Source organism: Palaemon carinicauda, chromosome 6 (assembly GCF_036898095.1).
Source record: "Palaemon carinicauda isolate YSFRI2023 chromosome 6, ASM3689809v2, whole genome shotgun sequence".
In the NCBI taxonomy this organism is placed as follows: domain Eukaryota; kingdom Metazoa; phylum Arthropoda; class Malacostraca; order Decapoda; family Palaemonidae; genus Palaemon; species Palaemon carinicauda.
Window position 1 is genome coordinate 144,677,588 of NC_090730.1, and position 12,500 is coordinate 144,690,087.

The following is a 12,500-nucleotide window of genomic DNA, read 5'->3' on the forward strand; positions in this document are numbered from 1 at the left end:
AATCATTCAATGTTAGGCATGGGACTACTTGATACAGTACATGGATCACGTTTGGTAGGTTTAAGCTCACTCTCTGCTCGCTGCCCGTCCAGCAGTATTTGCTGTGGTTAAGAAAAAGATTGCGTGGCTAGCGATCTCACCCCAAAAAGAACTGCTGAGAAACCGGAAATCTGTATCCTTCCGAAGGTGCCAGTCCCTCCAAATTTGTATATAAAGTTATATATAATTTTTAGCATTTATTACTTTTAACATTTATTATATTGGTGTTTTCATACGGTAACTACATTTGGAAATCTATATTTAGCTTGAGAACGTCAATTATAAATACCAGTGTGTTGTTTGTAAAATGTCGAAAATGGAGTTCATGGCAAAGTAATTTTTATTCGCTTGCAACACCGGAGTCTTAAGTTCAGTTACAATGAAAATAAGTTTAGCACTCCCCCGCCCCGTCCCCCGACATGGCAAGCTAAACGTTATTATCCAAATTATAAAAATGCGAGTTCTATTTTCTATAAGTAAAGGTAACAATTGTGGGATTATGACTGTAAAGCCAAAAATAGGACAAAAATGCATGACGTTGAAATATTTGAAAAATAATGATACTTGTTTCATTTAAATTTGATAGATTTTGAAACCTATAATGGTAGACATTTAATATTCAATCCATGCAGAGGCCAAGTATCATTTGCAGTACTGCAGTCTATTTGTGAATAAAAATAAACTAGTATGGTTATCTAAAGAATTGGGTGACCTGAATGAAGTATAAAATAGCAAAGATATTCTTCTTACCATCATAAAGGGGAAACACATTTGTGTTCAGGCTCACACAAAAAAACTTGCGATGAGATTACTAGCTAGGCCTATTTCCCATAGGTAAAAGAGTTTGACGACTATTTAGGACGACAATGAAAATTTGGAACACACTGATAATGAATGTAGTCTTTGTGATAATTTTAAAATCCAGAGCGTTGGTCAAGATTTGTGTTTCGTATAAATAAAGACATTACCACTCAAGCATTATGGTCCAGCCTAAGATTCCTCAATCCCACACACTAGTCTACAAGAAACTTCCTGTTATTTCGTGAAGCAAGGTATTCGATAAATTACTGAAAAGTTCTCATGCTTTGAACAATTATATCAATATTTATCTTGTACATCAATGGTTGGTAGTTGTCTTCAAAGTAAGTCATATAATTCATAAAGGGTCTCAAACCCGAATATTCACCACTAAGAAATTTAGGTATCTATATACTCCTTAAGTATATTCACCTGCAGTTACCGGTATAACTGGAGGAAACAAATTATAATCTTAACTTGCAGTGACAACATTAATGGTTTGAGAATTATATGATAGATAGAATTTAGGAGCATTGCTAGGTATTGCCTACGAACCAGTCATGCATTCTCATTGCTTATTGTCACCTTGCTGGATTTATACGTAGTGCTATGGGGGTAAATTAGTTGTGTAACTAAGCGCATTCCGCTGCCATCAGTAGGTTATGTTTATATTAAAATTAATATGTAAGACCAAGTGGCTATAGTTATGAAATTACACATAGAATGAATAAGTGCTTTCGATTCAACATTTTCACTTGTATATTTATAGAATTTGGTTTATAATCTTAATATAAGTAGGTTAAAAAAGTGAAAAGGCTTAAGATGAAATATTAACAAGCTCATGTTATGATCCCTAAAATTTTAGAATATATTAGTTTAAATGTACTTCGTTTTGGTGTCTACTTATTCGTTGTTCGGAGTAAGTATATTTGCAGTAGTTTTCAACCATTGATGTTTTTGTTTTCATTGAGAAAGTTGAGGTCAGTAAAATATGACCCCTTTTAAAAGACCTAATAATTTGGCATATATGATTGTAGTATCTTAATGAATGAATGCCTTCAAGAGTTTGCACGTTATGTATGTTTAATGACAAGCATTTTCTCAAATTAAAAGTTGTCTATTTACTTTGTTTATTTTCGACATCGGTGACAATAACTTTGGTTCCAGCACTGTCAGATTAATATAAATCAATTGACCAAACGTTAAAGAGTATTTTAGGAGAAACTTTTCAAGTAAGTTTTGGAGCTAAAATATTAGAAATTCTATTAGCAGCGTGCCATGATCTTCATAGAAGTGAAATCATCGCTTTTTAATTTCTGATTGCGATTGTCTCAACGCCACCATCTCCTTTTATTCGATTTAGTAACATAAAGGCTAAAAGCCTAATCTTAGTAACTTAAACTTATACTTGCTGAAAATATGCATGTTATGATATACCTATTAACCAATAGAAAATTTAATGCGATCTAATTAAAATTTTCGAACATCTTGATTTTGGGCTAAATTAGTCATGAGAATATTCGGCAAAGATAAAAGCAAATCTAAAATTAGTAGCTACAATTACGGCACGAAAAATTTAACCATTACCCTTACAGTACTTTGTTTAATTAAATATGATAATCACTAAAAAAAAAACATTGCAAAAACCTTAAAAACTATAGCAGCCATTTTTTTTACACAAATAAAGTGTTTTGAAAACGAATGAATAATATCTGGGAATCGACCTGTTCGTCCCATCCGACAGAAGACGTCAGAACGACTTTATTCAGGGCAAGAATGGAACATGTGCAGTACATGTCAAGTAAGAACATCACTATGCAATTAGGTTCCAGAATCATAGATTATTGAGGCGCTCTAATTGCATGGCCTTGCAAAATGCAATAGCGCCTAAATTCTCGTTCTCTTGGGAAGGGGGGAATGATTTTTGGGTAGAGATTTTACTAATGTTCATTGATATATATATATATATATATATATATATATATATATATATATATATATATATATATACATACATATATATACTGTATATATATATATATATATATATATATGTGTGTGTGTGTATATATATATATATATATATATATATATATATATATATATATATATATATATATATAAGGATTGATAGATAGATAGTTATAAATGTGACTATGGTTTAATATCGACAAGAAATTCATTTTTAACAAATAATTCTAATTTTGGGGGAAAAAATATTAATAATAGAAAAGCTCCTTATTTAATAAAAAAGGGTACGAAAATATACTACAGTGTTATATTTGAGGTTAGTAAAATTGTATTTTAGCGTATGGCATGACCAGTTTTTTTTTTTTTTTCATTTCAAAATTAATCACGAAAATATCTTTGAAACTTTATGTTTATCTTTTATTTAAAGGAATTATTATTGTTTTCTTCTCACTGAAAAGTTCCTTAATTAATCTTTACCATTTTAATGAATCTTAGTTTATTACTATCAGTTTGTACCATAAAATCACATTGCGGTGTTTTATCATATCATACATACATCCCTCGTAAATATGAAATAAGTATTTTATTGTTTCACACAAAAAGTTTACTATAATATGAAATATTCCATATTCTACTATAGCATTCAAGGTATACGCTTATTACCACAAAAGAATATATAGACTATGGTAAACCCCCAAAAATAGACTGAAAAGGTCATGCACTCTGAATAGAGTGAAGCCTTAATAACTTACGGTCAGCTATAAATCTTCTCAGAAAACACACTCTTAGTTTCTTGCAAATGAGCCCATATTATGTTGGGCAGCTGTTATCTTTTGGTGGACGCCTTTCTCATCCTCATAGCATTCCTTGGAAGACGCTATGACGACGATAGATGATCAGAGAAAAGAAAAAAAAAATTCACTATGTCGTGTTTGTCTCTAGTCTGTGGAGGAAGGCATCTTGGTCTGTCGGTGAAGGGTATAGTTCGTCTGAAAGGGATTCGTTTAGCTTCCTCCAACGGATTTAGACCAATTCTCACAAAAGCACAAACAACAACTGGTCGCGTACACACATTCTTACCCACGATTCCTTCACAACTGAGATTAAGATGTGTAGATCGTAAGCAACCTCACTCATTCCCGTCAGCCCGATTAACACCAGCCGGCAATTTAGCCTTTTTATTTCATCCATGAGCGGCAAATTTAAATCTCTTTGATTGCACTGAATTTTATTTGGACGTTTGGGGATTAATAATTTCATACTCATAAATATTATTTTGCAGATTATACCTTTCGTATAATTAAATGAAAAATAACGTAATTAGCAACTCTCACTTTCCTCTCGCTGTTTCATGCTCCTCCCCGTGCCCGTTTGGATGCCAAAATTCACGAGAAATTAGTTCGCTTGCTTTTGTTTCTTACATAAATAAAAAACCCAAATGGCCACTATATTGCATATTGGAAATTTTCATCTAATAATACATGCGTAATCAATATTCCCTTTACGGTAGTAACGTATATGATTTCAATGATATATGATGACTAAATATTTCATTTCTTAATGCCTTTAGAATTTGACTTTCTTTGCCCCGTGTTTAAAAATGAGGAAATATTCATTAACTTTACTAAATTACATATGAAAGTCTTTTAAATTGCAGCTCGAGTGCAACATCCTAAGTATAAAAAAGGCAACCTGATTATTGCAGCTCATGGAGAAATCGGCTATACCCAGAGAACAATAGTTATGAATATCTAATCTCGTTAATAGCGGTGTCTGGCATGCTACGTGACCTGCCTCCGACGAAGGTTCATGACAGCGACAACTTCATCACAGCACCAGGCCGCGGTTTATGTTGTTTTGCTTGTTTCCTTGTAGCATTCTCTCTCTCTCTCTCTCTCTCTCTCTCTCTCTCTCTCTGTTGTTTGTTCTATTTCCTTCTCTCAGCTAGTTATTTGTAGAACCTCTCCCATTTTAATAACTATTATTGTTTCATCTATTCATCTTATTTCATAGCAAGATTCTTTGTCTCAGATTTTTTTTTCACAAATTTGTTCAGCTTTTTTTAAGCAGTTATTGCCTTACAAAGCCCCCCCCCTTCTCTCTCTCTCTCTCTCTCTCTCTCTCTCTCTCTCTCTCTCTCTCTCTCTCTCTCTCTCTCTCTCTCTCTCTCCCCGTGACACAGTGGTAATCGGGCTTAGCCCAGAACTTGGGTGACCAGTGTTGGATTCCCGAAACGGACGTAGAGGGATAACATGTACAGAATTCCTCTACAAACTTAAGCAAAGAATTACGTTCTTAATTGTTAGTCGACCGTTGTGGGTCGTAGTTATAATGGAGAGAGAGAGAGAGAGAGAGAGAGAGAGAGAGAGAGAGAGAGAGAGAGAGAGAGAGAGAGAGAGAGAGAGAGACCAGATGTGAGCTTCTACGATAAAAAAAGGAGGGATTCAAAAAGGTAATTTTCATCCCACTTGTGTGACTTGATGTCAAGAATATTGGAAAGATTGTTTCTTATTTTATATACTTGTTACATATATTTATTTTGTATTATACTTTTTGGCCTAACTTAGTTTACTTAGAATGTTCATTTCTAGCCACAGTTTATATCTTATATTTTCTTAGTATCCAGCGTGTATTTGTATCAAACTTACACGGTTATTGCACGTTCGCTCACTATTCTATCTCTCCAAAAATTTCACAAGATTAAATGCGCTCAAAATTTAATTTTTTTGTCCATCTCTTCGACACACCTGCATATCGCCATGTTTCTCCTCTTTTTAATTTTTTAGTCACGTGCACTACATAAGCAATTCATTTTAACAACTCCATTTTTTCCCTTTTCAAACTTAACATATAGGCTACACTCCATTTCCAAAACTAAGAATTGACTGGAGAGTGCCAGTTTACTTATCAACTTAGGATTCACTGCCTATTCAAATTCACTTCAGAATCTTTTTAATAATTTCCTTTCTTCTTCAGTGGCTAACTTTTATGCTAGACTTAACATATATAATTAAATTTATTCTTAAATGCATATACAAATCAATCATGCCATTCTTCTACCACCTACTCAACTATTCATTGCTACATCCTCTTGGTTTACTGTTGCCCGCATAACCTTACTTCTTTTCATAACTTTTTCCTCATCCATTCACTTCTAAATTCTTTCACTACTTTTGCAATTCATTTTTGCTATCGTTTGAATTATTTGCAAATATTAGCCATTCTGCATGTCAGTCATGACTCATTTCCTTATCCCATATCTTTACACCAAACATTTATTGTCTTTCTTCCGGCATCTTTTGTTGTTCCTTCCAGAAGGAATATTAAACAGCCAATGACATGTAACACTCCCTATCTCATACTTGTTTTTCCTCTAAACCAGTCATTCTTTTGTCCGCATATAAAAAAAACATATTCTTGGCCTTCATCATAAGAACGTTAAATCCGATTCAACAAATTATCTTCTTCACTATGTATCGTTATCATTATACACATTCATATATATCAGTTTTATCACAAGCTTTTGCCAGACCCATGTTTCATACAACATTTATCATTTGCTTTCAAGATTCTTGCAAAAGCTTTTTTTTTAGTACACTTCACCCTTTTGTCTTATGTCTCATTTTCTAAATCGAAACGCCTTGTCCCTGTAAGTTTTACTTAGATGTGAAAGAGGAATTTTTTATCAATGGTTGGAATGAACTTGGATCTTCAAAATAAGATTGTGTTGGTAATATACCTGTTTTTTTTAGTTATAAGTGGAAAAGAGAGAATGATTTAGGCAAGGAAGATATGCTGGACATATGGGTAAATGCGATACAGTGACATAACTTCAAATTATGTCTTATTTACAGACGCGGCTGAGTTACATTTTATATTTCACTCCATCATGGAGACGCTTTTGGAAACTTTTAGTAACTGAAGGAGATGACCTTCAAGCCGGTGATCTCGGATTGGCGCCTTTAGGTTACGAGGCAAAGATACAGCATATCTGTAAGAGGACAAACCAATTGCAGGGTCTTGTGGTGGTAGTTGTCAGCTGATAGCTGATAGCGCACAAATGACAAAGCAATGTCAGTTATTTGTGTATTGTACTTGTCGTGGTGAGGCCTGAATATTCGGAACTTTGGGATAAGTTGGGGATTAGACACAGTAGAACAAGGTTAGTCAAGAGTGCGGATACAATGAACGCCTTAATTCAGTTGTGTGCAATAAGGCAAAATAAAAGAAGCAAAGAAAAAGTTAGACTCGGGAATGCATATTGACGGTAGAGGTAGGGCACATCAAAAACTAATGTCAAAGTATTTACTGAACGTTTAGATATTATTTATTTTTGGAAGGGAGTAGGAAGCAGTGTCTCTTTTTCTTTCTTGCTGCAGATGATTATAAAGGTAGAAATATATAACATATGTATGACGTATAGTTGTAAAACTTCCTCTGATTGTCCACGTGTAATGAAGGTCGTCGTCGTCGTCTAATAATTAATTATCTGACTTTATACAGTAGGTATATATATATATATATATATATATATATATATATATATATATATATATAAATTTTAAATGTGTATATATATATATATATGTGTGTGTGTATATATATATATATATATATATATATATATATAATATTTATGTTACATATACCTACACGTTTTAACCAATCCTCTTACCGGAGGGAGATAATAAGGAGGAAACATGATCTTCGACACCTCCCATTATTGAAGTGGAATGTTAATCAACATCTTTAATCCATCACTTGTATACTGCACTGTAAGTAAATACTCAAAGTCCTCTATCATCATTTCATATTTTCCAGTAATCATAGACGAAGGAATCATTTAAGAAATTTAGGTTTTTAATTTCAGAATATTTATAGCGCAATGAAAAATGAATAGTGTAGGCAAAGAATTAAGAATTATTGTTATTAACCACATAATATCTCGTATGCTACTAATAGGGAGGAGGCTTAAAGGAATTTTATATTTTGTAGGTAAAACCCGAATTGAAGGATAGGTAGATCTGGCACGGATGGCTTAGGCAGCTGAAAGTCGACTGAAATCCAGTGTTGTCAAATATACTTGATGATATGCGATGAAACAATCAAGTATAGAAACGGGGGAGGAGATGTCTTTAATTGAATGGATATCAATTATAAATGTCATTAATTTCAAAGGTAATGATATGAATGGGTAAACAATAAATGGTTATTTTTTCTACCGAAGTTTTTCGAATAGAATACGCAGTTGCCAAGGTGACTAAGAAGCAAGCCACCAATCTCAGCCTATTTAAGTGGTATACCTTGAGAGCTCCATAATCGTGCAAGTAAAGTAAGATCATATAAAGAGAAGGGCAAAAAGACTCTTGGCTGTCTTCACATATCATAGCGCAATTACAATCTGCAATAATGATAGGTCGCTGGAATCCTGTGGATGATTGCATGCATAGTTTGCAATTTTGGCAATTGTTTTTGGTTACTTGTTCGACTCTTTTGCATAGGAAATGAGAGAGAGAATACTGTTTTATATTCATGTCGTGTAGGAACCGTAAAATACAGACGTGTGGACGGTTGGAATAAGGTTCATATTACAGCCGCTGTTACATAAGGTTGATAATTCTAAATTTCAATATTCGATTAGCAGAATGCTCCCTTATATGAAATGCCACCTATTTTTCTATAGATAAAAAAAAAAACCTTTCCATTTGACGTCGCAATAGAATTTTAAACTTAATGACATGAATGTAAATAGCATTAAGACAGAAGCCAGGATGAAACCCTATTTGGAAAAGCAGAAGGTTCTAGGCTTTAGAATTAATGATTTCAATGATAATGATCAGTTCTTGAATTGGTGTCCATCAATGAGGGTTTTCTCGAAAAGCACATAAAACTCATCTGAACTTGGCTTAAGCCTGACGAAAGAGATGATTGTTAACGACTTTAGATTATCGATAGCTCCATCTATAAAAGAGGTTCGGAGGTGAAGGAGTCTTCATAAACCGACAGATAGATCCATAAATTTTCCTCATAAATTTTCCTCTGCCTTCTTTCAATCGACCACAACAATGAGTGCGATTCATTTCTTATTAAGTTTGAAGATAGAAAATTTAATTTTGAATAACGAGTACACCGTGGTAGAAGAGCGAAGGTTCTGAACCGTCTGTTACCACGGCAGCGTCTTGTTGATAATTAAATCATAAAACGAATTAATAGATTCATCAAATAATTGCTTTAAAATGCTGCAAAAATCTCTGTGGTTAGGAGCTCACTTCTCTGATATTTGGTCTGATAGATTTCCATCTAATTCTAACGAGTATTTTTCATATTATTATTATTATTATTATTATTGTAGATAAGACAAAACCATTGATATTTACCTGAAACTTGTTTGATACCCGTTTCTCGAAAAGTAATGAAAACAATAGTAATGAATTAGTGTTGAATTATTTGCAACACTTCAACGATTCTACGGTGTTCTCTAATATTAACATTATTCAGACATTAGAGGTCATATTTCAAGTTTTTGATAAATTTTTCCTTTGTTAATAAAATACATTGGTAAAAAATTCAAATATCCAAATAACTCAAGAAATGTTTAAAATCTAGATAAGGAAGACTTCGGAACCTCTGAGCAAATGAATGGTTTTTCGGAACCTCTGAACGAACGAACGGTTTTTCGGAACCTCTGAACGAACGAACGGTTTTACGGAACCTCTGAACGAACGAACGGTTTTTGGGAACCTCTGAACGAACGAACGGTTTTTCGGAACCTCTGAACGAACGAACGGTTTTTCGGAACCTCTGAACGAACGGACGGTTTTTGGGAACCTCCTCTGAAAAAACGAATGGTTTTTGGGAACCTCCTCTGAACAAACGAACGGTTTTTGGGAACCTCCTCTGAACAAACGAACGGTTTTTGGGAACCTCTGAGCAAACGAACGGTTTTTCGGAACCTCTGAGCAAACGAACGGTTTTTCGGAACCTCTGAACAAACGAACGGTTTTTGGGAACCTCTGAACAAACGAACGGTTTTTGGGAACCTCCTTTGAACAAACGAATGGTTTTTGGGAACCACCTCTGAACAAACGAACGGTTTTTGGGAACCTCCTCTGAACAAACGAACGGTTTTTGGGAACCTCCTCTGAACAAACAAATGGTTTTGCGGAACCTCTGAGCAAACGAACGGTTTTGCGGAACCTCTGAACAAACGAACATTTTTCGGAACCTCTGAACAAACGACGTTTTTTCGGAACCTATGAGCGAACGAACGTTTTTTCGGAACCTCTGAGCGAAAGAACCTTTTTTCGAAACCTCTGAGCGAACGAACGGTTTTTGGGAACCTCTGAGCGAACGAAAGGTTTTTCGGAACTTCTGAACGAACGAAAGGTTTTTGGGAACCTCTGAACGAGCGAACGGTTTTTGGGAACCTCTGAACGAGCGAACGGTTTTTGGGAACCTCTGAACGAACGAACGGTTTTTGGAACCTCTGAACGAACGAACGGTTTTTGGGAACCTCTGAACGAACGAACGGTATTTCGGAACCTCTGAACGAACGAACAGTTTTTCTGAACCTCTGAACAAACAAAGAGTTTTTCGGAACTTCTGAACAAACGAACGGTTTTTGGGAACCTCTGAACAAACGAACGGTTTTTGTGAACCTCTGAACAAACGAACGGTTTTTCGAAACCTCTGAACAAACGAACGGATTTTTGGTCATGAAATGTGTGATGCAGCTAATCGGACGAAAGTCCATGTGTCGGAGAATAAAGATTATAAACGACCCTTTACTTTTTTACAGCGTAAAATTTAAAAGCAGGCTGTTAAAAATATGAATGTTACACGAGTCAGTAAAATCAATGAAACATGGGACCTGCGGTTTTACCAAAAAGGCTAGGCAATCCAACGAACGACCCCTGACATCATAAAAGCGCCATTGCTTTACCACGCTCTGATTTGGTCAATGTTTGTGATGGTTTTGCTAACTCCCTTTTGCCTGGACATTGAGTTCATCGATTTCCATCAGTGTAATGGAGTATTTAGGACTTGCGTTGAATTTTTTATAGTGAAAATCTGTGACTTAGCCACAAAATCGTCCCGTTGATAATTCAGATTTCAGTGAAGAGTAATAAAGTTGCATTTTACGAACAGAAACATAACCATGTTCTTTGATGAATACTGAATTTCTATGGCAATTTAAACCACATATCAATGATAAGATAAGCTTATTGATTGTCAAGTTCTCAGGAAATGCTGGTAATAAAAACTATCACTGATAGACGAGAAACTGCTCCAGATACGTCATTGGCAGAAGCAGAGGATTTAGCTTTGTAATGTTGAGTTATATAGATCATTCAATACTCACTTTTAAATTTTTTTTTTTCAAATAATGATTTTTTAAAGGCTTCTGACATAAACAAATGACTGTACAGGGACAGCTTTTCCTTTTAGAAATAATAATCGATCCGGATTTTGTCATCTATACTCTTAAGTGGAATGTGTATAAGTTATATTACTTATTTTGAGGATGGATCATACGAAATACGATTAGTTTATGTATATTTTATTCAACCAGTAGCATCTTCAATATAAATTCAAATATGTTTATAATCAAACTGATTCTTTCATGGCCGGTTGATGGGAAATGTAATAGCTTTCTTTATTTTTAAAAATTCATGTTTGAATATCAAAGAGAGAGAGAGAGAGAGAGAGAGAGAGAGAGAGAGAGAGAGAGAGAGAGAGAGAGAGAGAGAACTTGAAAGTTTCAACGATACATTTATTATTTGTGATATTCAGGGAAGTCTTACGGATGAATATTTATTTAGATATTTTATGAAACTTTACGTGAATATCCCCCAAGACCCCATTTTCAGCCGAGCATGATACTACGGGAAGTTCCGTTTGATTGGCCATGGATGTCTGGGTTACTCTCGCCAGTTGTTCACTTTACGACCCTCCAGAGTCACCTTGGAGAGGCCTGGTGTATATCACCTCCTTAGACTTCGTTTGAGGGCGAAACATTTATTTTCTTCGCCTCGTGGAATCTCTTAAGTATAGTTTGTTTTGGTAGAACGGTTTCAGGATCGTTCAGTCTTGACTAAATTCCCCGAGAAAAAGAATAGATTAAGAAAGTGGTCTGAAGTTCCCTAGGAGGGTTTCTAGAAACATCAAGAATAGGTTGTGCAACTGATTGGGTGAATGTAGATTTGGAATAATCTATCACCGTTTTTTAATAAATATAAAGAACCCACCTACATTCAAAGGTGCGCATTCACATACACACATATATATGTATACATACATATATATATATATATATATATATATATATATATATATATGTATATATATACATATATATATATATATACATATATATATATATATATATACACAGTATATATATATATATATATATATATATATATATATATATATACAGTTATATATATATATATATATATATATATATATATATATATATATATATATTTATATGTATGTATGCATTTATATATACATGTGAATATATACATTTATATATAGTATACATATTTGTATATTTAAATTTGAATATTTTCTTTGTATATGTATAGATATATATTGATTGAGTATATATATATATATATATATATATATATATATATATATATATATATATATATATATATATACATACACTGTATTTTCTTATT

The 12,500-nt window shown here is 33.8% G+C and overlaps 1 protein-coding gene across 2 annotated transcripts in view; it reads right to left on the reverse strand.

Annotated features, from left to right (window-relative positions):
• The window catches only part of LOC137642695 (growth arrest-specific protein 1-like), a 91,906-nt gene that overhangs the window by 78,655 nt on the left and 751 nt on the right, over positions 1-12,500 (reverse strand). The window contains exon 1 of one of the 2 annotated variants that reach the window (XM_068375482.1): positions 3,561-3,898. The exons of the other annotated variant lie outside the window; for it this stretch is intronic. The gene's annotated coding sequence lies outside the window, so the exon portion shown is untranslated. Of the gene's footprint in view, positions 1-3,560; positions 3,899-12,500 lie in introns of those variants that run through there. 2 annotated transcript variants of the gene reach the window in all.